This window comes from Phocoena phocoena, chromosome 9 (assembly GCF_963924675.1).
Source record: "Phocoena phocoena chromosome 9, mPhoPho1.1, whole genome shotgun sequence".
Classification (NCBI taxonomy): Eukaryota; Metazoa; Chordata; class Mammalia; order Artiodactyla; family Phocoenidae; genus Phocoena; species Phocoena phocoena.
The window spans coordinates 18,023,451-18,049,062 of record NC_089227.1 but is presented as its reverse complement, the minus strand read 5'-3'; the positions used below and the strand labels follow the sequence as shown (position 1 = coordinate 18,049,062).

Below are 25,612 nucleotides of genomic sequence, written 5' to 3'. Positions count from 1 at the left end.
CCATGGCCGCTGAGCCTGCACGCCCGGAGCCTGTGCTCCGCAACAGGAGAGGCCATGGCGGTGAGAGGCCCGCGTACCGCAAAAAAAAAAAGAAAAAGAAAATTCCACCTGTTAATGCAGGGGACACGGTTCGATCCCTGGTCCGGGACGATCCCACATGCCACAGAGCAACGAGACCATGTGCCACAACTACTGAGCCTGCGCTCTAGAGACCATCAGCCACAACTACTGAGACCATGTGCCACAACTATTGAAGCCCGCACATCTAGACCCTGTGCTTTGCAACAAGAAAAGTCACCACAATGAGAAACCTGCTCACCGCAACGAAGAGTAGCCCCCGCTCACCACAGCTAGAGAAAGCCCACACGCAGCAACTAAGACCCAATGCAGCAATAAATAAATAAGCAAGCAAGCAAGCATATATTAAAGACATAAGCACAAAATGTTTATCTGTGGAAAAAAATCTAATGTACCTTGTTGATGACTTATACTATTTCTCCTGCAATTTTCTTAAAACTACATTCAGATATTGATTTGTTGCCATCTACTGGTTAAAATCATATTTCAATAATGTTATTTCACCTCAAATATTCACTACAGTCAAAAATATCTTAGCAGGGACTTCCCTGGTGGCACAGTGGTTGAGAGTCCACCTGCCGATGCAGGGGACATGGGTTCGTGCCCCAGTCTGGGAAGATCCCACACGCTGCGGAGTGGCTAGGCCCCTGAGCCTGCACTCCACAACGGGAGAGGCCACAACAGTGAGAGGGCCGCATACCGCAAAAAAAAAAAAAAAAAAAAAAAAAAGAAAAGAAAGAAAGAATCTGCCTTCCGATGCAGGGGATATAGGTTTGATCCCTGGTAGGGGAACTAAGATTTCACATGCTGCAGGGCAACTAAGCCCAAGCACCACAACTACTGAGCCCACGTGCCACAACTAGAGAAGCCCTCGTGCCACAACGAAAGATACTGCATGCCGCAACGAAAGATCCCACGTGCTGCAACTAAGACCCAATGCAGCCAAATAAATAAATTAAAAAAATTTTTTTAAATCTTAGTAGTGTTCTTTGCAAACTTTTATAAACTACTGTGATGAATTCAGCTTTGGAGAAGTTTTTAAAGCTGTATCATGAGTTAATTGTATCTTGAGTTCTAACAATATCCTCACATAAAATTTTCATTCATGTGTTAAGACTGTTTTAAAACTAAAATACAATGGTAATTTGTGAGAACTATAAAAATCTTTATTTAATTAAAATACTTCCGGAATTTTTTTTTCTTTAAAATTCAAATGTTTACACGCCCCTATTTTCTAGAATATTGGAGCTAAAGAATTCAGGATATTTCCACCTTTTTACAGTTGAGTTGTTAGAATAAGGGTCCAAAAAAAAAATCCATATACTACATTTGTTTATTTTGCACTTTAAGTTACTTTTACTCTACAGCAGTCCCTCCCCTCTCCTTCTTCCCTTTTTTCTTTATTATTTTTTCTCCTTCACTTTTTTTTTTTACACAATTATTTCTGAAAGAAAAAGCCAGTTGTCCCACTGCACTGCTTTTTAAAACCACCCTTTTAGCTACCCAGATTTAAAAAGCATAACAAACAAATGGACTTATTTTTGGATCCCAATTCTAACAAATCAACTGTAAAATGACTAAGTACCTGTGGAAATGTGTATATAGATTGGGTTTTAGATGACAAAGAATTTTATTAATTCTGTTGGATATAATATGGCACTGTGATTATGCACAAGAAAATGTACAAATCTTGTAGACACTGCTATGAACTGAATTGTATCCCCTCTCCCCAGTCCAAAATTCATACACTGAAGTCTTAAACCAACAATGTGATAGTATTTGGAGATGGGGCCTTTGGTAAGTAATTAGGTTTATATGACATTATGAGGGTAGGGCCCTTGTGATGGGATTAGTGCCCTTATAAGAAGATATATCAGAGAATTTAGTCTCTCTCCAAGTGAGAACTCTGCCAGAAAGCTGTCTGCAAACCAGGAGGATGGCCCTCACAAGAACCCAACCTTGCTGGCAACATGATCTCAGACTTCTAGCCTCCAGAACTGTGAGAAAATAAATTTCTGTTGTTCATGCCACCCAGTCTATGGTATTTTCTTATGGCAGTCCATGCTGAAACAGTCATGCATATGGAATTATGTAGAAGTGAAATAATGTATCCTATATATGCTTTAAAACGTATTCACAAAAAGGGAAAAAAATAGAAGAAATGGAGCAAAACTAATAATTTTTTAATTTAGGTGACAGGTGCTGGGGATTTAATATGCTACTGGCTCAACTTCTAAGTTTCAAATTTCTCGTAACTAAAAAAAAAAAAAACTTTAAAAAAGAAATAAGAAAATGCTTTTCAATGTAATTCCTACAGCTGAAACCTGAAAATGCTTTAAGATAAACACAGTACTCATGTGAAATTATTATGAGGCAAAAATAAAAGTTGACTTGAAACTTTATCTTTGAATAAATTTGGGGGAAATTGTTACAGGATTTTTTAAAATAATCTGTCTCACCTAAGAGTCACAAGTTAAAAGCAATGACCTTAACTGTTCATGTTCTAATTATGTAACTTGTCCAAATTATTTACCTGCTTAAATGTCAATTACAAAAGAGAAATCATAATTTTGGTATTCTTTTGTAAACAGAGGTTTTCATTATTGTTGAAATACTTTTAAATTACTGATTTTTTTGTTTAGAAGTTAACTTTAACTCTTATTGATTATAATTTTCAAAATACATATTATTCTCAGATTTCAAGTAGACAACATAGTAATCTGAAAATAATAAGCTTTGCTTCTTTCTAATTTGTATACGTTTTGTTTAGTTTTTATATCTGACTGCACCAACATTTACAGAATTAACACCAAGCAACAATGAGGGAGAACTCTCAACCAATCTAGTTCCTGATTTTAATGGGAATGGTAATATACATAACATTTACCATGATCAAGACTATCATTAAGACTGATTTTTTTTTTTTTGCGGTACGCGGGCCTCTCACTGTTGTGGCCTCTCCCGTTGCGGACGCACAGGCTCAGCGGCCATGGCTCACGGGCCCAGCCACTTCGTGGCATGTGGGATCTTCTCGGACCGGGGCACAAACCCGCATCCCCTGCATCGACAGACGGACTCTCAACCACCGTGCCACCAGGGAAGCCCTGATTTTTTTTTTTTTTTTTTAATGATTTTAAGGAAAGGTCTTTCTATTCCTATTTCCTATTTTACAAAGGGTTTTCAACAAAGACATTCAAACTTGCTCCTTTAATCCATTTTTGCATTAATTAGTCATGGAAATCCTGTTCTCACACAAAGACCAATAAGTATAATTTTATCTTTTATGATAACTCTGGGTCATCATTATAAATGATATTTAATGTTCTGTGCCCAAAAAACATTCCCTCAGGAATTTTAAATACAGGTATACAGGGCCATTTTTTCTTTTAGTAAAGATCCCAGGCTAGGTTTGGCGTTGTTAGATGTCTGTTTCAATCACCTCCTTCATTCCACAAGCATTTACTGGTCATGTACTCTGATCTAGGTACTATGCATCAAGAATAGGAGAATATGATGAGATTAATAGACAGTTCTCATCTTCAAGAAGCTCACACCATCACATTGTGCTAAATACTGTAACAAAATGCTGAAGGAAGAAATACCATCAAACTGAGATTTCCAGAAAAATTCAGTAATAACTAAGTCTTGAATGCTGAGTGACACTGTTCATTCAAAGCAGGGCCCAAATAAAACATACACAAATTAGAAAGAAGCAAAGCTGATTATGTTCAGATGGTATATTTTCAAGGACTTCTGTGGCCCCTGAGAATACTACTCAAATACTGTTTGCTTTCTTCCACTGATGGTGCAATAATAATGGTGGGTAAAAATGCTGGTGCCTTAGCAGGAATCAAAGCAATGATCCCTACCTGTACCAGTCAGTGTATACTTCACCACTATCTTAAAAAAAGGGGGGGGGGGCGCTTTTCACTTAAGAAGGTCCTTAATGAGGAAGTAAAATTTATTTTTACTAATCTTCATGCTTATACTTTAAAAATTCTGTGTAACAAAATGCACATAAAAACTACTGCTGCCCACCAAAATATGATACCTCTCTCAAGAAAAAGCACTCGGACAACTGTCTGAGTTGTGAGCTGAACGAGCCACTTTTTTCATGAAACATCATTTTTACTTGAAAGAACATATATACAAATTATGCTTACTCAGACTTGGGTATATGGCAGACATTTTCTTAAAAATGAGTGAAGAGAACCTATCAATTAAAGAAAAACAGATGAAAGTATTTGTTGCTGATGATAAAATTTAAGGTTGCAAGAGAATATTAGAAATCTATAAAACTTATACCTGCCACCCTAAGTGTGACCGGTCTCAATAATTAAACACTTTCTGATAAGATGTTAACAAGTGTTAATTTTGATTACTGTATGTGTCAACATTTGGAAGATCTGCATAACTCGGTAAGCTAATATTTTCCAAATGATATTACATAATCACGTATGGAGGAAAAAGTCATTTAAATTGCAAGAAAATCAACAGATTTTAAAGCAACAGTTAAAGTCCATCAATATGGGTTCAGATTCCACAATACAACCTTTCTTCTACCAACCTTTCTTCTAACATTTGCCAAGTTTTAATGTAGTAATAAAAAATATCCACAATTATGTGAAAAGGCTATAAAAACACTGTTCTCCTAACAGTAAACCTATCCAAGGCCAGATTTCCGTCATATATACTTCAACGCAGCAGTCCCCAACCTTTTTGGCACCAGAGACAGTGTCTTCATGGAAGACAATTTTTCCACGGACGGGGTGGGGGAAGGGGGATGGTTCGGACGGTAATGTGAGCAATGGTTCAGGAGGTAATGCAAGCAATGGGGAGCGCGATGGGGAACGGCAGATGCAGCTTTGTTCACTCCCCCACCGCTCACCTCCTGCTGTGCCGCCAGGTTCCTAAAAGGCCGAGGACCAGTAGTAGTCCTCAGCCCGGGGGTTGGGGACCCCTGCTTCAATGCAAACAGTACATCACAATAGACAGAACAAAGAAGTAAATATGTGAATCCAACTGTCTTCTGTTAAGTCAGACATTTAAAGAATCTTACAAAAAATGTAAAGCAATGCAATTTTCTCAGTAAATGTTTGTTTTGGAAAAGTTATTTTGCATTTAAAAAATATGTTATTTATGTGACCATGATGTGATCATTTTAAATAACAATAAATTTACTTACAAATAATTTTTAACTTAAGTTAAATTTCTAATAAATATTGATAAATCTAATATAGTAAATATTGATAAGATATAACCCACATAAACAAAAGCTATTTGGTAGTCCTCCATGATTTTTAAGTGCATAAAGCAGTCCTGAGACAAAAATGTTTGAGAACTGCTGATACATAAGTTGAAGAAAACAGTAATAAGAACATTTCAAATACAAGCTACAACATATAGAGAGCAGTTTATTATCTTTCACTATAAATGGCATATGTGTCCCCAGCCATCCCAGCCTACTCTACATTTTCCCACAATCTAATGTATAGCTACTAATCTATTATAAACTATGAAGAAAACAACCATGACAGTGTTTTTCCAGTGGCTTTCCTGTGATTAAAGGATATGAATTTTTATCAACAATTTTTAACAGCACAGGGGGTTTCTACTGAGATCACCTGCTAATCTTCTTTGAAATTCCAGATACTGTGATCCGCAAACAAGCAAAGCACAACCACTGCCCTCCTTTAAAAGGGCATAACAGATATTTTCAGAACTCATGTTATATTTTCAATACTAATTTCCCAACCATAAAACAAATCAAACAAACAAAACACCTTGATGTTAGTTAAAACTTTCTGGGAGTGAATAAAACTTTCATGTGTGAATAAACATTCACACGTGAACAGTACAAAGACAGTTATGTCTAAAAGAACAAAGTTAAAACTGTACTATATAATCTTAATAGACTAAATACTAACACTTTAAATACCAGTTTCCTACCAATGATGGAACTCTTTCCTAAAATGGAAGCTTCAAGTCTATCTTTTAAAACAAGATCCTTTAAGCACAGTAATTTACTTCTAATCTAAGTAAAGTTAAATAGTAAACGAAGCCTAACAAATGCCTTCTGCTTTAATTTCCCAAGAAATGTTAAACTGCCATTGAAAGGGATGCCCTGGAAGCTGGCACTGGCCATCTTTCTATTTTAATTAACAAGCTTACCAACTTCTACCTAACCTCATCCACTTTCCAAGACTGCAATTCCTCAAACTATATCTTGGCCTAAAACTCATCAGGCAATCACAAGATTAGCCATGTCCTAATCAATCTCCTTCTAAATATCCAGAAAGGCCATCTGCATCCAAGACAAGAGCCAGGAAAGACAACAAATGTCAGTTTTCATCATTCCCTCCATAGGATGAACCATGGAGTTCTACAACCTCTGCCTGGTATTCAGTCTGAGACAGAGATGTTCATCCCTACAATTAAACATACTAAAACTATTCCAACCTATGAAGGAATAACGGTCTTTTAAAAATGGGAAATGAGAGGCTTTCTTGAATGTAAAACATTTCCTACTCTCTGGCTTACTAGTGTTAAAATTACTTCACTGTGTCAGTCATAGAAGTCTATAGCACCGAACACAGACCTAAGAAAATTTACTCAAAAGGGTTGGACAGGGCTTCCCTGGTGGCGCAGTGATTGAGAGTCCACCTGCTGATGCAGGGGACATGGGTTCGTGCCCCGGTCCAGGAAGATCCCACATGCCGCGGAGGGGCTGGGCCCGTGAGTCATGGCCACTGAGCTTGCGCGTGCGGAGCATGTCCTCCGAAACGGGAGAGGCCACAACAGCGAGAGGCCCGCATATCGGAGAAAAAAAGGTTGGACATTCTCAGATGACATTTTTTTTTCAGATGACATTTTTTTGTAGATCAGATTTATTCTCACAAAACAGCCCTCCACTGGTAGGAAAATCAAAGAAATGAAGACAAAGAAATATGATGTTATAATCAGATAAGATAATATGTATGAAAAGTACATACTTATATATCAGTTTTCAAAGCAATTCTGGGCCCTTTGCAGATTTTATCTATGCTATTTGAGAGAAGGGGTAAACATCAATTTGTTATAACCAACTCCATTCAGAAAAAAGGGGAAGGAGAGTTGTTAGAAAGTTACAGGGAACCTCACAGGGTCTCCAGTCACTGAGCACAGGATGCAAATTCCAGGGAGGAAACTCCAGGTTTAGACTGCGTCCAGTGCCTATCTCTTGGCTAAGGCAAGATCCCCCCAGCTGCACTTCCACTAACACTCTCAATACTGTACGATTTTGCAAAATGAAATTAGGGTGCTCTTTTCATAGATGATGCAATGAATGATGAACAGCAAAGAAACAACACATGCCCATCAGGCAAGGTGAAGCTAACGGCATTTTGAAACACACTTGATTTTTATAACTGATATTCTGGAGATCCACAACCTTTGACATAATATAATAAAACCACACCAGGAAGATGTGACACAAGAGAAAGTAGACAACAGCTTAACTTCTTAATGATTCTCCATTTCTTCATTTCTTTCTGACTGCCATGCAGACATGTAATTAGATATACCTTCTCAAACTAGTATAAAACACCCACACCAAATTATTTCTTTATCAAATTTTCCCTGGGGACTTCCCTGGTAGTCCAATGGTTAAGAATCCATCTTGCAATGCAGAGGACGCCAGCTGGATCCCTGGTTGGGGAACTAAGATCCCATACACGGGGCAAATGAGCCCACGCACCACAACTACTGAGCCCGCCCACTCCAGAGCCCACACACCCGCTGCAACTAATGAGCCCGCACGCTCTGGAGCCTGTGCACCACAACTAGAGAGAAGCCTCGTTCCGCAACAGAAGATCCCGCATGCCACAACTAAGATCCAAAGCAGCAAATAAATATTTTTCTTAAAAAGGTTCCCTAGGACTTCCCTGGTGGTGCAATGGGTAAGACTCTACGCTCCCAACGCAGGGGGCCCGGGTTCAATCCCTGGTCAGGGAACCAGATCCCACATGAATGCCGCAACTAAGACCCAGTGAAACCAAATAAATAAAATCACTAAAAAAATTTTGGGGCTTCCCTGGTGGCGCGGTGGTTGAGAGTCCGCCTGCCGATGCAGGGGACATGGGTTCGTGCCCCGGTCCGCGAGGATTCCACATGCCGGGGAGTGGCTAGGCCCTTGGCCGCTGAGCCTGCGCGTCTGGAGCGGGAGAGGCCACAACAGTGAGAGGCCCGCATACCGCAAAAAAAAAAAGTTCCCTGGACTCTAAGACATAATTAAATAATTTCTTTCCAGAGACTTTCTGAACTTATTTAGAGTAAACAAAATACCTTAAGTTGCCAAAACAACTTGAAGAATGTGTGATATAGTATCACTCAATCACCACCTGCCATGGGTAAGTCCTCTAAACTTTCCATACATATCAAGTTAACCCTCACAGTAATCTCATGAAGTTAGAACAACCAATGGTTCTCAATCAGGGGTGATTTTTATATCCTGTCCGTCTCACCCCTACCCAGGGACATCTGGCAATGTCTGAAGACATTTTTCATTTGTCAGTCTGAGCAGCTGTGACTGGAATCTACACTGTCGAGGTTAAGAAACCCCATCTAAAAAAAAAAAAAGAAAGAAACCCCATCTATAAGCATTCTCCGTTTTACTGATGAAAACAAGTTCAGAGAGACTGAATGACTTTTGCTTAATTCATGTCACACAAGAAGTGGCAGGGACTTCCCTGGTGGTCCAACAGTTAAGACTTCGCGCTCCCAATGCAGGGGGCCCTGGTTCGATCCCTGATCGGAGAACTAAGATCCCACATACTGCAACTAAACAGGCGCGCCTCAGCTACTGAGCCCACACGCTGTAGAGCCCAAGCACCGCAACTAGAGAGCCCGCGCACCTCACTAGAGAAGCCTGTATGCCACAACAAAGACCCAGCTCAGCTAAAATAAATAAATAAATTAATTAAATAAATAAATAAAATGAAATAAATTAAAAAAATAAAGTTAGTTAAAAAAAAAAGTGGCAGGGACTTCCCTGGTAGTCCAGTGGTAAAGAATCTACCTTACGATGCAGGGAACTCAGATTCGATCCCTGGTCAGGGAACTAAGATCCAACATGCCGTGGGGCAACTAAGCCTGCATGCCACAACATGCTCACTCACCTCAACTAGAGATCCTGGGTGCCGCACACTACAGAGCCCACGGACCCTGGAACCTGTGCGCCATAACTAGAGAAGAGAAAACCTACACGCCACAACTAGAGAGAAGCCTGTGCGCCACAACAAACAGCCCTCATGCCTCAACGAAGATTCCATGTGCCGCAACTAAGACCCAATGCAGCCAAAATAAATTAAATAAATAATAAATAAATCTCTAAAAAAAAACGTGGCAAAGCTGCATTTTAAATCCAAGTCTAATTCCAGAATCCATAATCATAAACATGATTTATGTAAGTGCTAACTATAATAAAGTAAAATTCTGAAATTTAAAAATATATACCACTAGTGATAGCATCAAAACTATTAAATTCTTAGGGATAAATCTGACAAAGGATGTGCAAGACCAACACACTGAAAACTATAAAATGTTGCTGAAAGAAATTAAAGACAACCAGAATTATCAGGCTCATGGAGTAAACACTCAATATCATTAAGATGTCATTTATCACAAATTTATTTATAGATTCAATGCAATCCCAATCAAAATAGGCATTTTTTGGTAGAAACTGACAAGGTGATCCTACAATTCATATAAAAATACAAAGGACTGGGCTTCCCTGGTGGCGCCGTGGTTGAGAGTCCGCCTGCCGATGCAGGGGACATGGGTTCATGCTCTGGGCCGGGAAGATCCCACATGCCGCAGAGCGGCTAGGCCCGTCAGCCATGGCCAAAGGACTTAGAATAACCAAAAGAACTTAGAAAAACAACAAATTTTGAGGACTTACACCACCTGACTTCAAGTCATTATTAAATCTACAGTAATCAAGACAGTGTGACAAGACAGACAAATCAATAGTCCAAAAATAGAAACAGTCCACATATATGGTCAACTAATTTTCGACAAAGGTGCAAAAGCAATTCAGTGGAGAAAGAATAATCTTTTCTACAAAAAGTGCTGGAAAAACTGGATAGTCATTTGTTTAAAAAAAAAAAAAAGAACGTTGATCCACAAAATTTATGTATTTGATGCACAAAAATTAGCTCAAAATGGAAAAAGTAAAAACTATAAAACATCTAGAAAAAAACATAAAAAGGCGATCTTTGTGAAATAGCATGTATATTAAAAGGAAATTTTGGGGCTTCCCTGGTGGCGCAGTGGTTGAGAGTCTGCCTGCCGATGCAGGGGACACAGGTTCGTGCCCTGGTCCAGGAAGATCCCACATGCCGCGGAGCGGCTGGGCCTGTGAGCCATGGCCGCTGAGCCTGCGTGTCCAGAGCCTGTGCTCCGCAATGGGAGAGACCACAGCAGTGAGAGGCCCGCGTACCACAAAAAAAAAAAAAAAAAAAAAAAGGAAATTTTGGTAAACTGGACTTGATCAAAATTAAGAACTTCTGTTCTTCAAAACATGTCAGAAAATGGGGACTTCCCTGGTGGTACCATGGTTAAGAATCTGCCTGCCAATGCAGGGGACACAGGTTCAATCCCTAGTCCAGGGAGATCTCACATGCCGTGGAGCAACTAACCCCATGCACCACAACTACTGAGCCTGCGCTCTAGAGCCCGCAAGCCACAACTCCTGAAGCCCGCGCACCTAGAGCCCGTGCTCCGCAACAAGAGAAGGCACCGCAAGGAGAAGCCTGCACACCGCAATGAAAAGTAGCCCCCACTCGCTGCAACTAGAGAAAGCCCGTGCGCAGCAACTAAGACCCAACGCAGCCAAAAATAAATTAAAAAAAAAAAATTACATAAAAAAAAATGTCAGGGCTTCCCTGGTGGTGCAGTGGTTGAGAGTCCGCCTGCCAATGCAGGGGACGCAGGTTCGTGCCCTGGTCCGGGACGATCCCACATGCCGCGGAGCGGCTGGGCCCGTGAGCCATGGCCGCTGAGCCTGCGCTTCCGGAGCCTGTGCTCCGCAACGGGAGAGGCTACAACAGTAAGAGGCCTGCGTACCGCAACAAAAAAAAGCCAGATAATGAAAAGACAAGCCACAGAATGGGAGAAAATATTTGTAAATCACATAACTGATTAAGGACTTATACCCAGAATATATAAAAGAAGTCTCAAAGCTCAATAATAAGCAAACAACCCAATATATTTTTTTAATTGTTAAAAGATTTAACCAGACACTTCACCAAACAGGGAATTCCCTGGCGGTCCAGTGATTAGGACTCTGCGCTTTCACTGATGAGGGCCCAGGTTCAATCCCTGGTGGGGGAACTAAGATCCTGCAAACTGCACATCGCGCCCCCTCACACTCCCAAAAGACAGACACTTCACCAAAGACAATCTAGGGATGACAAATAAGAACATGAAAAGATGCTCAACAGCATTAGTCACCAGAAAATGAAAATTAACACCATGAGATGTCACCACATACCTGTTAGAATGCCAAAATATTAAAAGAGACTGGCCATTCCAAGTATTGACAGGGATATGGAGGAACTGGATGTCTTAAATAAGCTGGTGGGAAAAAATGGTGGAGGCTCTTGGGGAAATACTTGGCACTTTCTTAAAAACCTAAAGATACACCTATTATATGATCCAGTCATCACACATTTACCCAAGAGAAATGAAAGCATATGCCCACAGAAAGACCTATACACAAATGTTCACCACAGGTTCTTTATAAAAGCAAAAACTGAAAATAAATATCCATCAACAAATAACAAATATAAACAAACTGTGGTATATCCATACAATGGGATCCTACTCAGCAATAAAAAGGAATGAAATACAGATACGCTCAACAAGATGGACAAATCTCAAAATAGGTATGCTGACTGAAAGAAACAAGACACAGCAGGATACATGCTGTATGGCTCCATTTATATAAATTTAGAAAATGCAAACTAATCTACATGATAGAAGATCAACAGGGACAGAAGGGAAGGATTACAACTTGGCAGAAAGAAACTTCTGCGGGTTATGGATATGTTTATAATTAAGACTGTAATGATGGTTTCACAGGTGTATACATACATCAAAAACCTAACAAATGGGGACTTCCCTGGTGGTCCAGCAGATTAGGCTCTGAACTCCCAAAGCACGGGGCCCGGGTTCAATCCCTGGTTGGGGAAGCAGATCCCACATGCATGCTGCAACTCAGAGTCGGCATGCCGCGACTAGGAAGTCCCCATACTGCAACTAAAAAGATCCTGCATGCCACAATGAAGATTCCATGTGCTGCAACTAAGACCTGGCACAGTCAAAATAAAATAAATAAATAACTTTAAAAAACTGTTTTAAAACCTATCAAATGTGTGCAGTTTATCGTATGTCCATTATACCTCAATAAAGTTGGCAAAAATCCTAAACAAAAAAAGAATGCAAATGGAAATACATACAGAAATCAAGATAGTAATGGGAGTGAGGGTTCATTTTCAATATCTTCATTTTTGAAATATGCCAACTAAAGAAAACATGTATCATTTTTTATCTCATGTCATTCCAAAAGGGTCTGCAGTAGTATACAATAAAAGTAGAATAATAAAACCATCAAGCAAGACAGTAAAACTGTAACCAATAAGATTTTAAGAGGTAACTGCAAAAGGAAAGCGAAGTCTTCTGTGAAACTTACTCCTTTCCTGAAGTAAAGCTAATCTTAATTTCGTTCATCAAAACATCAGGTAATATCACTCTGTAATCTCCAAAATTTAAGACAACTTATTTTATATTCTCTCATTTTTCATCCTCTGTATCCCATGTATCAGATTTGTTTCCAATTTCAAATTCTCTTTCAAATTCTTTGTTTTTCTGCTGCTGTTGCCTTAAGTCTGAAGTCTCACCAATTCAAATCATTTCTGGAATGAGAATGAATGTATATTAATTGCTATAACAGTCCCCTAGCTTACCTCACTGCCTCGAATTCCTCCTCATTCCAATGCATTCTGAATAATTATTTTGGAAACTGCTTTCCCAGGGTCACTTTCCTGATGAAGAATCTCAAAATATTAGCTACCTTACTAACAAAAGTCGAAGCTCAAACAAGACCTCAAGACCTTCCACAACCTGCTCTCACCCCAGCCATGCTTGTATCCCACCTGTCATCACCTACCCTGGATTCCATGCAGTTGAGACTCAGGATCTCCGGGGGTAGGGTCAGGGAAGTGGTAGCCTGGATGAATCTCACACTAAGATTTGAAAACCTACTGGTGTAAGAGAGGGTCGTTCCATAATAAATTCTCCCTCCCTCCCTGGCTGCACCTCCCAACACTTTCCCAGAAAGATGTTAAATCCTAGACATACCAAATTATCTGTGGAACCCATCTTGTTCCCTTCCCGCCTCCCTGCCTCCTCTCTAAGGGGAGTATCATTCTCCTCTCACACAGTTCCCACAAACCCTAACTATGGATCTGACCCGGATGGGTAAAAGCAGGTAAGCTTCAAGTAAACAAAGGGGAAAGGAGGGATAATGAGATGAAATACAGAAAAGTAGACCATGGGGAAAGTGCAGACAGAGCCAAAAAGCAGCAAGGGAACAAACTGCGGGGCTGGGGCCCAAATACAAATGACCTTAAAAAAAAAAAAAGTGTAACCAGTCAGCCTTTGCTAAGGAGCTGAAAAATAATTTCTCTAAGCTCAAACTTACTCTCAGGGAGTCTCGAGGGCAGGATGTGTTCACAAGTTCATAAACAAAATACTGTAGGAAAAAGTAAGAGGGACGCTTACAGTAGGTGGGTAGAAGCCTGTGAGGAGGCCTTGGACGCCAGATATGCCTCCAAGGAGCTACTGCAAAATAGCAAACATGCATAAAATTTGTTATTATTAGGAAGAACACAATATTTTAGCAGTACCAGAGTCCAGAAAAACTGCAGAAATTTGCCTTCAGCTGTCAAGTTCACTACCAGAGCTTAGGCTCTCTGAAGGAAAAAACCCGTATTTATCTCTCATTTCATACACATTTCTTGACTCACCATAATGAGCGTATTTCCATTTTAGCCCTTAAGCACTGGTTATGAGTTTCCTACTTTTCAAAAAACTATACTTCTTAGCTTACAATGTCATATTCCTCCATCTTTCAGTAACATTCTCACCAGAGGCTGGCTAACTTTTTCTGCCAAAAGCCAGATAAATATTTCAGACTTTGTAAGCAAATGGTCTCTGTTGTAGCACAAAAGCACATAGATATGTAAACAAATGAATGTGACTGCTTCAATAAAACTTTACTTGTGGACACTGAAATGTGAATTTCATATAATTTCCATATGTCACAAAATTTTCTTTTCAATTTTTTTCAATCATTTAAATACATAAAAACCATCTTACATGACAGGCCATGCAAACTACAGGTGGCAGGGCTGTATTTGGCCAGCCTGCTACAGTTTGCAGACTCCTGCTTACACCCTCTTAAAGGTTCAACAGTACAACCATTCCATTATTCCTTATTTCTACAGCACTACAATTAACTTTATTTGCAAGTCTTTTTGCTAAGTCCCAACTGTGTGATGGCCTCTAGGTAATGAACAATTAAGAATTCTTCTGACCTGAACACATTCCGTTTCACCCAAATTCGCACTTTGGAAGAAATAAAAACAACTTGCTTATCTAGTTTCTGATTTAAAACACTGAAGGAAGGAAAAGAGGATTTTAAGTAATTGTGTAAATGGAACAAAGAACAATGACAACACTTATATTGATGTCAAGTGTTAAAAAGAGAGTCCATTATGATGAATCTCAATTGTCAGTCTTAATTTCTCTCCCACAGTTTCAAAGCTAAAATCTAAAATGTAGCTTTTGAGTTTGCTAATGAAATATTCTAAACTCATCTCACATTTTAAAGAAATGCACAAGACCAGACTAAAGAAATGAATAATATGACCAAGTATATTGCAACAAATGAGAAAATACTATATATAAGGAAAAGACATTCTATTGTTTAACAATTAGAAGTTACAATGGAAATAAGTTAGAAAATATCTGAAACAACGTATCTTTTGAAGGATGAAAACTTTTCTCACATTCATTCATACATATTTATTTTATGCATGAAGAAACTAATGTGTTTGGAACACAAAGTCAGGTAAGAAACAGGTGTCCAAAACAGAAATGGCCTGTGACCACATGGGCCTAAGTTCTCTATCTGCTCTGGCCAATAACACAGCCACTAGCTGCATGTGACTATTGACATTTTAATTAACTAATATTAAACAAAATTAAAACTTCAGTTCCTCAATCGAACTAGCCACACTTCAAGTGCTCAAGAGATTTCTTGTGGCTACCATATTGGACAAGACAGATAAAGAACATCTCCACCATCACCCACCACACAAAGTTTTGTTGGACAGAGTTGGTTTACAATACGTTACATACTTCCCTTTCTCCACTGACTGAAACATAAAAATGAAACTTAACTTCGCCCTTTCATCAAAAGGAAAGTGTAAAATGTTTACCACCTGCCACCTACCACATGGGAAGTACCATGTAAGTCTTTCTGTACAAGTATTTACTATATTAAGAGCTGAAAAAAACTTCTTCCTAGGATAACTCATACAGCAAAGTCATCATCTTGAATGCTTCTACCAGGGTTCTAAAACTTTTACAGCATTCTGGAAATGAGTATTTCATCAGTAACTATTTCAACCTCCTTATTAGCTTTAAACCACCCTCAACTGTAACTTTAATATCCTCAACTACAGTATTCTCATTGTCCCGTAAGGTGAAGAATTCTCAATATCACTCTGATTATCAAACGATTCTCTTTCAAGTGGAAAACAGCTCCTCCTTGTCACCTCTGACCTATGCCTAGAATACAGAAATCACTCCAATAATTGTTGCATGAAAGGTCAAAGAACTCTAAGTCTTTCTGGTATTGACAAAAACAACACAAAAGCCAGATTCCATTTCATAACTACTGGTATTCAAGAAGCTTTAAGTCTTTTTAAAAAAATTTTATTGGAGTATGGTTTATTTACAATGTTGTATTAGTTTCTGCTGTACAGCAAAGTGAATCATGCATACGTGTGTGTATCCACTTTTTAAGATTCTTTTCCAATAAAGGTCATTACAGAGTATTGAGCAGCGTTCCCCGTGCTAAACAGTAGGTCCTTATTAGTTATCTATTATATATATAGTAGTGTGTATATGTCAATCCCAATCTCCCAATTTATCTCTCCCTCCTCTTTCCCCCCCGGTAACATTATGTTTGTTTTCTACATCTGTGAGTCTATTTCTGTTTGTAAGTAAGTTCATTTGTACCATTTTTTTAGATTCCACATATAAGCAATTTCATATGCTATCTGTCTTTCTCTGACTTTCTTCACTCAGTATGATAATCTCTAGGTCCATCCATGTTGCTGCAAATGGCATTATTTCATTCTTTTGTATGGCTGAGTAATACTCCATTGTATATATGTACTACACCTTCTTTATCCATTCCTTTGTCAATGGACATTTAGGGTGTTTCCATGTCTTGGCTATTGTAAACAGTGCTGCAATGAACATCAGGGTGCATGTATCCTTTCAGATTATGGTTTTCTCTGGATATATTCCCTGGAGTGGGACTGCTGGATCATATGGCAGTTCTATTTTTAGCTCTTTAAGGAACCTCCATACTGTTCTCCATAGTGGTTATACCAATCAAGCAGCTTTAAGTCTTTGCTGCTCCTTATTTTTTATGGCACTTAGTTGACTGTAGGATTTAAATGGCACCACACATTGGTGGACACAAATTTTCTGGTTCCTAAAAATCAAGGACTTAGGGGCTTCCCTGGTGGTGCAGTGGTTAAGAATCTGCCTGCCAATGCAGGGGACACGGGTTCAGGCCCTGGTCCAGGAAGATCCCACATGCCGTGGAGCAACTAAGCCCATGCGCCACAACTACTGAAGCCCGTGCACCTAGAGCCCATGCTCCACAACAGAGCACAAGAGAAGTCACTGCAATGAGAAGCCCATGCACCGCAACGAATAAGTAGCCCCTGCTCGCCGCAACTAGAGAAAGCCCGCGCACAGCAACAAAGACCCAACACAGCTAAAAATAAATAAATAAAACTAATTAATTTAAAAAAATCAAGGACTTACTAAAAAGTGAAGTCTACAAGGGGAAAGAAAGTATTACACACCACCCCAGAACTATAAAATTAATCTAAAATTTTCAGTTACTTAGCTATGAAATAGAGTAGATTTAAAATAAATATATGTAAATACAATGGAATATTATTCAAACTTAATAAAGAAGGAAATCTTGTCACATGCTACAACATGGATGAACCTTGAGGACATTATGCTAAGTGAAATAAGCCAGTCACAAAAAGACAAATATTGCATGATCCATTTATATAAAGTAGCTAAAGTTGTCAAACTCTTAGAAACAGAAAGTCAATGGTGATTGGTAAGGGTAGGGTGAGGAGGAGCTGCTGTTTAATGAGTAGAGAATTTCAGTTTTCTAAAATGAAAAAACAAGTTCTAGAGTTGTATTACACGTGCTATAGTTATTAACACTACTGGACTATACACATAAAAAGGTTAAGATAGGGCTTCCCTGGTGGTGCAGTTGTTGAGAGTCCACCTGCCGATGCTGGGGACACGGGTTCGTGCCCCGGTCCGGGAAGATCCCACATGCCGCGGAGCGGCTGGGCCCGTGACCCATGGCTGCTGAGCCTGCGCAGCTGGAGCCTGTGCTCCGCAACGTGAGAGGCCACAACAGTGAGAGGCCCGCGTACCGGGGGAAAAAAAAAAAAAAAGGTTAAGACAATAAATTTTTTATGCTGTGGTTTTTTTTTACCACAATAAAAAAGTGAACATGTATGAACCACAGTTAACCCTTGAACAACGCAGGGGTTAGGGGCGCAGAGCCCTCCAAGTCTCGGCTACTGTAAATATGTAGTGCTGCTATAAACACTAGAGCACATGTATCTTTTTGAATTAATAGTTTTCATCTTTTCCAGATATATACCCAGGAGAGGGACTGCTGGATCATGTGGTAGCTCTGTTTTTAGTTTTTTAAGGAATCTCCATACTGTTTTCCTTAGCAGCTACACCAACTTACATTCCCACCAACAGCACAGGAGGGTTCTCTTTCCTCCACACCCTCTCCAGCATTTGTTATTTGTAGACTTTTTGATGATGGCCATTCTGACTAGTGTGAGGTGATAACTCATTGTGGTTTTGAGTTTCATTTCTCTAATAATTAGCAATGTTGAGCATCCTTTCATGTGCCTACTGGCCATCTGTATGTCTTCTTGGGAGAAATGTCTATTTAAGTCTTTTGCCTATTTATTTATTTTTTTATTTGGATATTGAGTTGTATGAGCTGTCTGTATATTTCGGTCACACCAGTTGCAAATATTTTCCCCCTTTCTGTAGGTTATCTTTTTGTTTTGTTGATGGTTTCCTTTGCTGTTTTTAAGTTTGATATGGTCCCATTTATTATTGCTTTTATTTCTTTTGCTTGGGAGATTGACCTAAGAAAACATTGCTATGATTTATGTCAGAGAATGCTTTGCCTATATTCTCTTCTTCGAGTTTTATTGTGTCATGTCCTATACTTAGGCCTTTAAACCATTTTGAGTTTATTTTTGTGTATGGAGTGAGGGAGTGTTCTAATTTCACTGATTTGCATGTAGCTGTCCAGCTTTCCCAACACCACTGGTCGAAGAGACCGTCTTTTCTCCGTTGTATATTCTTGCCTCCTCTTCCAAGATTAACTGGACCACAGCAGTGAGGCTGGGTTTATTTCTGGGCTCTCTATTCTGTTCCATTGATCTATATTGTCTGTTTTTGTGCCAATACCACATTGTTTTGATTACTGTAGCTTTGGAGTGTAGTCTGAAGTCTGGAAGGATTATGCCTCCAGGTTTGATCCTTTCCCTCAGAATTCCTTTGGCAATTCTGGGTCTTTTGTGGTTCCATATAAATCTTAGGATTTTCCTTGTTCTGTAAAAAATGTTATGGGTAATCTGATAGGGATTGCGTTAAACCTGTAGATTGCTTTGGGTGATATGGCCATTTTTAACAATATTAATTCCTCCAATCCAAGAACACGGGATATCTTCCCATTTCTTTGAATCATCTTCAATTTCCTTTATCAATGATTTATAGCTTTCAACATATAGGTCTTTCACCTCCTTGGTTAAGTTTATTCTTAGGTTTTGGGTTTTTTTTTTTTTTTTTTTTTTTCTTTCTGGCATTATTTTAAACAAGTTTGTTTGTTTTACTTTCTCTTTCTGGTATTTCATTGTTAGTGTACAAAAACACCACAGATTTCTGTACATTAATCTTATATCCTGCTATCTTGCTGAATTCATTTATTAGTTCTAATTTTTGTGTGGAGATTTTAGGGTTCTCTATATAGAGTAACTGTCACTTGCAAATAGTGACAGTCTGACCCATTCCTTTCCAATTTGAATACCTTTTGTTTCTTTTTCTTGTCTGACTGCTGTCGATAGGACTTCCAATACGACATTAAATAGAAGTAGTGAGAGGGACTTCCCTGGTGGCACAGTGGTTAAGAGTCCGCCTGCCAATGCAGGGGACGCGGGTTTGTGCCCCGGTCCGGGAAGATCCCACATGCCGCGGAGCGGCTGGGCCCATGAGCCATGGTCGCTGAGCCTGCGCGTCCGGAGCCTGTGCTCCGCAACGGGAGAGGCCACAACAGCGAGAGGCCCGTGTACCGCAAAAAATAATAATAATAAAATAAAGAATCCGCCTGCCAAGGCAGGAGACATGGGTTCGAGCCCTGGTCCAGGAAGATCCCACATGCCGCGGAGCAACTAAGCCCGTGTGCCACAACTACTGAGCCTGCGCTCTAGAGCCCGTGAGCCACAACTGCTGAAGCCCGTGGCACCCTAGAGCCTGCACTCCGCAACAAGAGAAGCCACCACAATGAGAAGCCCGCCACACAACGAAGAGTAGCCCCCACTCACCGCAACTAAAGGAAGCCCGTGCACAGCAACGAAGACCCAACCCAGCCAATAAATAAATATTTAAAAAAAAAAAAAAAGTGGTGAGAGTGGGGATCCTTGTCTTGTTCCTGAATTTCGCAGCAAGGCTTTCAGCTTTTCATCTCAACCATATTTCTTACACATGACAGAAAACTGGCTCTAGAGCAAACGTGATATAAATTTTTCTAAAGAAAACATAAAACAAAACTGTTATGTATTAAATTATTTACAATCATCTCCAAAGAGATAACCATAATATTTTGCTACTATTGAAACTTTCTTTTAACTCTTATATAAAATAAGCTATCTAAGACCTTCACAAAGACATTTTACTACAAATATACTTTAACAATACTGTATGTAGGTAGTGTCCATTTGTATTTTTCTACTGAAGCAAACAGCAGTGCAATAAATCTTGTCTCAGTCATTTTATCTTATTCATTTATTTATTTTTCAAAGTCAGTTTTGGGTTTTTTTTTAAAATATTTATTTATTTTTGGCTGTGTTACACGCTCAGGGCATGTGGGATCTTCCTTGCAGCGCGGGCTTAGTTGCTCCGCAGGATGTGGGATCCTAGTTCCTCGACCAGGGATTGAACCCGCGTCCCCTGCACTGGAAGGCGGATTCTTAACCACTGGACCACCAGGTAAACCCCTCTCAGTCATTTTAAAAATTAAAAAATCAAATGGTTTTCATAATAGCAGCTAGTAAAAAAAAAATGAAAATCCTAGTTTCTAATGAGTAACAATGTTTCAATTTGGGATAATGAAAAAGTTCTGGAGATGGATGGTGGTGATGATTGCACAACAATGCGAATGTACTTAATGCCACTGAACTGTATGTACAATTAAAAATGGTTACAATGGTTTATGATATATATATTTTACCATAATAAAATCTCAGGTTTCAATAAGAGGAGGTTATATGTATGTCATCTGCAACAGTTTATGAACCACTATTAAGAAAAGTCGTATGTGATGATTTGCACAATTAATCCTAACCCACCACTAACAAAGATATCTCAGAGGTCTCAATTATTCACTAAAGATAGAATTACATCACAACTGGAAATTTCCCTTGAAAAAAAAAGCTGAGAAAACCAAAACAGTTTCAAATTGGTCCATACAAATGACATATATTAATGAGACTATAATCACTTGGCAAACTTACTGATTAGTAAGTCACACTACGTGGTACAGAATAGTTTGAAATATTTTCTAACCAAACTAGTTCCTTACAATCAGGTGATCTATTTTTCAAGAGTTTTATTTAAAGAAATATACTTGAGCTTGCCAAAAACACATGATGTAACATGTGAAACAGGGAGTAATAATAGCAGTATTAAACTATAATCATACTTTAATACCTTATATAATCAGGGATTCTTCATAAATATCCATGTGAAAGTCCTAGGGCCAAGTACTGGGTAAAGGCCAAGAAAGAGATAACAGAATGGACACAAGCAGAAAGAGAAGAGTATTAAAGTCACTATTTATGGGCTTCCCTGGTGGCGCAGTGGTTGAGAGTCTGCCTGTCGATGCAGGGGACACGGGTTCGTGCCCCGGTCCGGGAAGATCCCACATGCTGCGGAGCGGCTGGGCCCGTGAGCCACGGCCGCTGAGCCTGCGCGTCCGGAGCCTGTGCTCCGCAGCGGGAGAGGCCACAGCAGTGAGAGGCCCGCCTACCGCAAAAAAAAAAAAAAAAAAAAAAAAAAGTCACTATTTATTAAGTTAACACCTGGCTTAATATGTGCAAGCATCACGCTAAATATGTCACATGAATTCTCAATTAATGCTCACAGTAACCTTGTGGGATACTTTCATTAATCCTGTTCCACAAATGAGGAAACTGAGGCACCAATGGGTTAAATCAGGGGTCCCCTACCCCCGGGCCAACAGACTGGTACCAGTCCGCGGCCTGTTAGGAACCAGGCTGCACAGCTGGAGGTGAGCGGCGGGCGAGGGAGCGAAGCTTCATCTGCATTTACAACCGCTCCCTAATGCTTGCATTACTGCCTTAGCTCAGCCTCCTGTCAGATCAGCGGTGGCAGAGCACGAACTCTACTGTGAACTGCGCATGCGAGGGATCTAGGTCGCTCGCTCCTTATGAGAATCTATCTAATGCCTGATGATCTGAGGTGGAGCTGAGGTGATGCTAGCTCTGCGGAGCGGCGGCAAACACAGATTATCATTAGCAGAGAGGTTTGACTGCACAGAGACCATAATAAATCAACTGCTTGCAGACTCATAATCAAAGCCCTATCAGTGAGTAGCAAGTGAAAACAAGCTCAGGGCTCCCAATGATTCTTCATTATGGTGAGTTGTATAATTATTTCATTACATATTACAATGCAATAATAACAGAAAATAAAGTGCACAATAAACGTAACGCACTTGAATCATCACAAAACCACCACCCCCACACAGTTTCGCGGAAAAGCTGCCTTCCATGAAACCAGTCCCTGGTGCCAAAAAGGTGGGGGACCACTGGGTTCAACAACATGCTCAAGATCACACAGTCACTAAGCAGCAGGACTGGGACACGAAGCCCACGCCACTCTGAAGTGCACAGAGCCCATCTCAGGTGCTGTCTTACTTGCTATCACCTTTAAGAGACACTGTGCAGTAGACCGCAGTGTTATGACCCCTGGTTCCCTAGAGAGAACAAACATTCAGGAAAGATAAACCACGTTCGCAGCGGACACGGCAGCAAGCTGGCTGGAACCCAAGTCTTCTGACTTCTCAGCCAGGGCCTTTCCTCTTCAGTGTACCTGACACGTGTGATAGTTTTAAAAATATGTTCATCACAAATTATTTAATACAACTCCCTTCAAAGGGCAGAACCTAACACTCCCCTCAATAACTCACTTTTTTTTTCGATACATTTTATTTATTTTTAACTGTGTTCCAGTTTCAAGTACCTCACTTCTAACAAATACAATGTGGCAGAAGTGACAGGTGTGAGACTTGCCAGAGTAGGTCATAAAAAGCACTGCAGCGTCCTCCTTGTTCTCTTGGCTCCTCACTCTGGATGAAGCCAGCTGACATGTTGTGAGGACACCTAAGGAGAGGTGCACACGGCGAGGAAGCAAGGCCTCCTGCCGCCAGCCACATAAGCAAGGCCGCGTGGAAGCGGCTCCTGCAGCCCCAGCCCAGCCTTCGAGTGACTGAAACCTGAGCCAGAGCCGCCCAGCTACGCTGCTTCTGAATGCCCAACCCTCAGCACAACTACGTGGCAATAAATGTTCGTTTTATTAAGGCACCTTGGTTTGTGGGGGTTTCTTTTTCAGCTTTAAGTATAACTGACAAAACTGTAAGATATTTAATGTGTACATCCCGGTAATTAAGCCACTATATTTTAAGGCAATTTGTTACACAGTAATAATACAACCAGGAAGGAAAACAAGTATCTCACACGTGACCCACACCTTGCCATCAAAATAACAGTGAAACTCAACTATACTTCAATTTAAAAAAAAACCTAACAGAAAAAAGTGTAGGTTCAGCAGGTCGCCTGTCAAAAGAAGTTGTGGACTAAGGGGCAATTTCTCAGATTCAGTTTTGCCCTGTGTAATATGGTACATGATAATTTTTTTCTTATTTTAAAAATCCTCCCCATTTTACAATAATCTTTCCATTACCTTACCTCTTAGAGTCACTATGAGGATTACATGGAAGATGTGTCCAGCACTTGGCATGATGCCCAATATGCAGTGAAAGTTCAGTAAATACTCACTGTAACTAATCTTATTTCTTTAATCTGCCCTTCACTAGCAGCTTCCCTTAGACTTCTTAAAAATTCCCAATTCTCAGTAGGGAGCACCTCCATTACAAACCTAAGTTGTCCAAGAGCCTTTTTCACTGGTCTTCATTTACTTCACTTACTCCCCTGCTTTATCTAAAACTCATCCACAACTGTCCCCTCCTTTGGCTCCCAGAGAATGAACTAATAATAACAGGGTCTCTTCTGGCCTCTACTGCTGCTGCTGCTCTCCCTGCCCCTTCGAAATGCAGGTCATCCTCAAAGGTCTCTCCTTGGTCCTCTCCTCTTCATTCTCATACCCTCAATGATGACTTTTGCAGATGCTCTCTGACTCCGAAACATATCACAGCCTCTACTTCTCATCTGAGTCACAGATCCCAATTTCCCCAGCTCAAGAGCCCCATGTGAATGTCTCACAAAAACCTCAAACTCAACAAAATCTGATTTTTTTGCATCTCCCCTTACTCCTCACTTTTTCCCCTTTCTTCCCATGCCCAGCCCTGCTTCTCCTCCTGTGTTAACAGACCAAAATCTGTGAAGTCAGAGGATGAGATGTCCAAAGTGTTATTAAAATCTTCCCCCTTCTGCTTTCAATAAATGTATGAGGCACTGTGTTAGGTGCCAGGGATACATGGCAAGCTGGACACACCACCCACCAGGAGCTCACAGGCTAGCATGCTTCCAGTCAGCTGCTAAGCCCTAACGATTCCTCTGTGCAGACTTTTGTGTCCATCCCCGCCTTTCCATTCCTACCGCAGCCACTCCTCCTCTGGCACCTGGACCACCGTGATAATGTGGCCATGTTTCTCCCTTCAGTCTCTGCCCCCACCTCAACCCATCCTTCACAGAGCTGCCCATTCTCTTTCTCAAGCATGTGATCCTGCTATTCAGCCCCTCAAAAGTCTAGAGTGGTTCCCACTGCTTACAGCGAAAGTCAGAATTCCCTCACATTACCTCGACGGCACTCCATGATTATTCCACTCAAATCACCTGCACCCTGCTATACACTCCATGGGTACACTGACATTTAGGACATCTCATTCTCTCCCTAACACTCGCGCCTGTTTACTAGCTATTCCCTCAGAATGTCATGGCCTCTATGAAAATTCCCTTGTGTAGCCATCCGAATTAACTGATCCTTCCCTTATTTTACACAGCACAATGCCTGTACCTCTATTTGCTATCAACCTCTTCCACTTTCTATCACTGTTAGTTGTTTACTTGCCTGTCTCTTTGAGTACGTCATAAATCCCTGACTGCCACTAATTAACTTGGCAATCCTGATAAATCATTGCATTATCTAAGGTTTAACTTTCTCATCAGTAAAATGAAGGGTTAGATTAACTAATTGCTAAGTAACCCCCAACTCCAAAGTTCCATAAGGATGAGTCTTATTTATCTTTGCAAAAGGCAGAATAGCACAGCTCTAAGCTTAGTCTTGGTAGTCAGACAGGTGGTTCCGAATCCCAGCTCAACAACCTACCAGCTCTCAACAATGGGCCTGCTACTTAACATTTCTGGGCCTGTTTCTCATCTGTAAAATAGAGAATAATTAGAATTCTTACAGTTAAAAATTTTTTTTTACTAACTGCTTTAGTCAGATATTCACAGATCACACAATTCACCCATTTAAAATACACGACACAATGACTTTTCGTACATTCACATAGTTGTACAACCATCACCACAATCAATTTTAGAATATTTTCACTACCCCAAAAAGAAACTCATATCCATCAACA

General features: G+C 40.1%; 1 protein-coding gene across 4 annotated transcripts in view; it reads right to left on the bottom strand.

The window, feature by feature from the left end:
- Positions 1–25,612, bottom strand: part of SRPK2 (SRSF protein kinase 2) — a 226,343-nt gene that overhangs the window by 184,139 nt on the left and 16,592 nt on the right. The window lies entirely within an intron of this gene.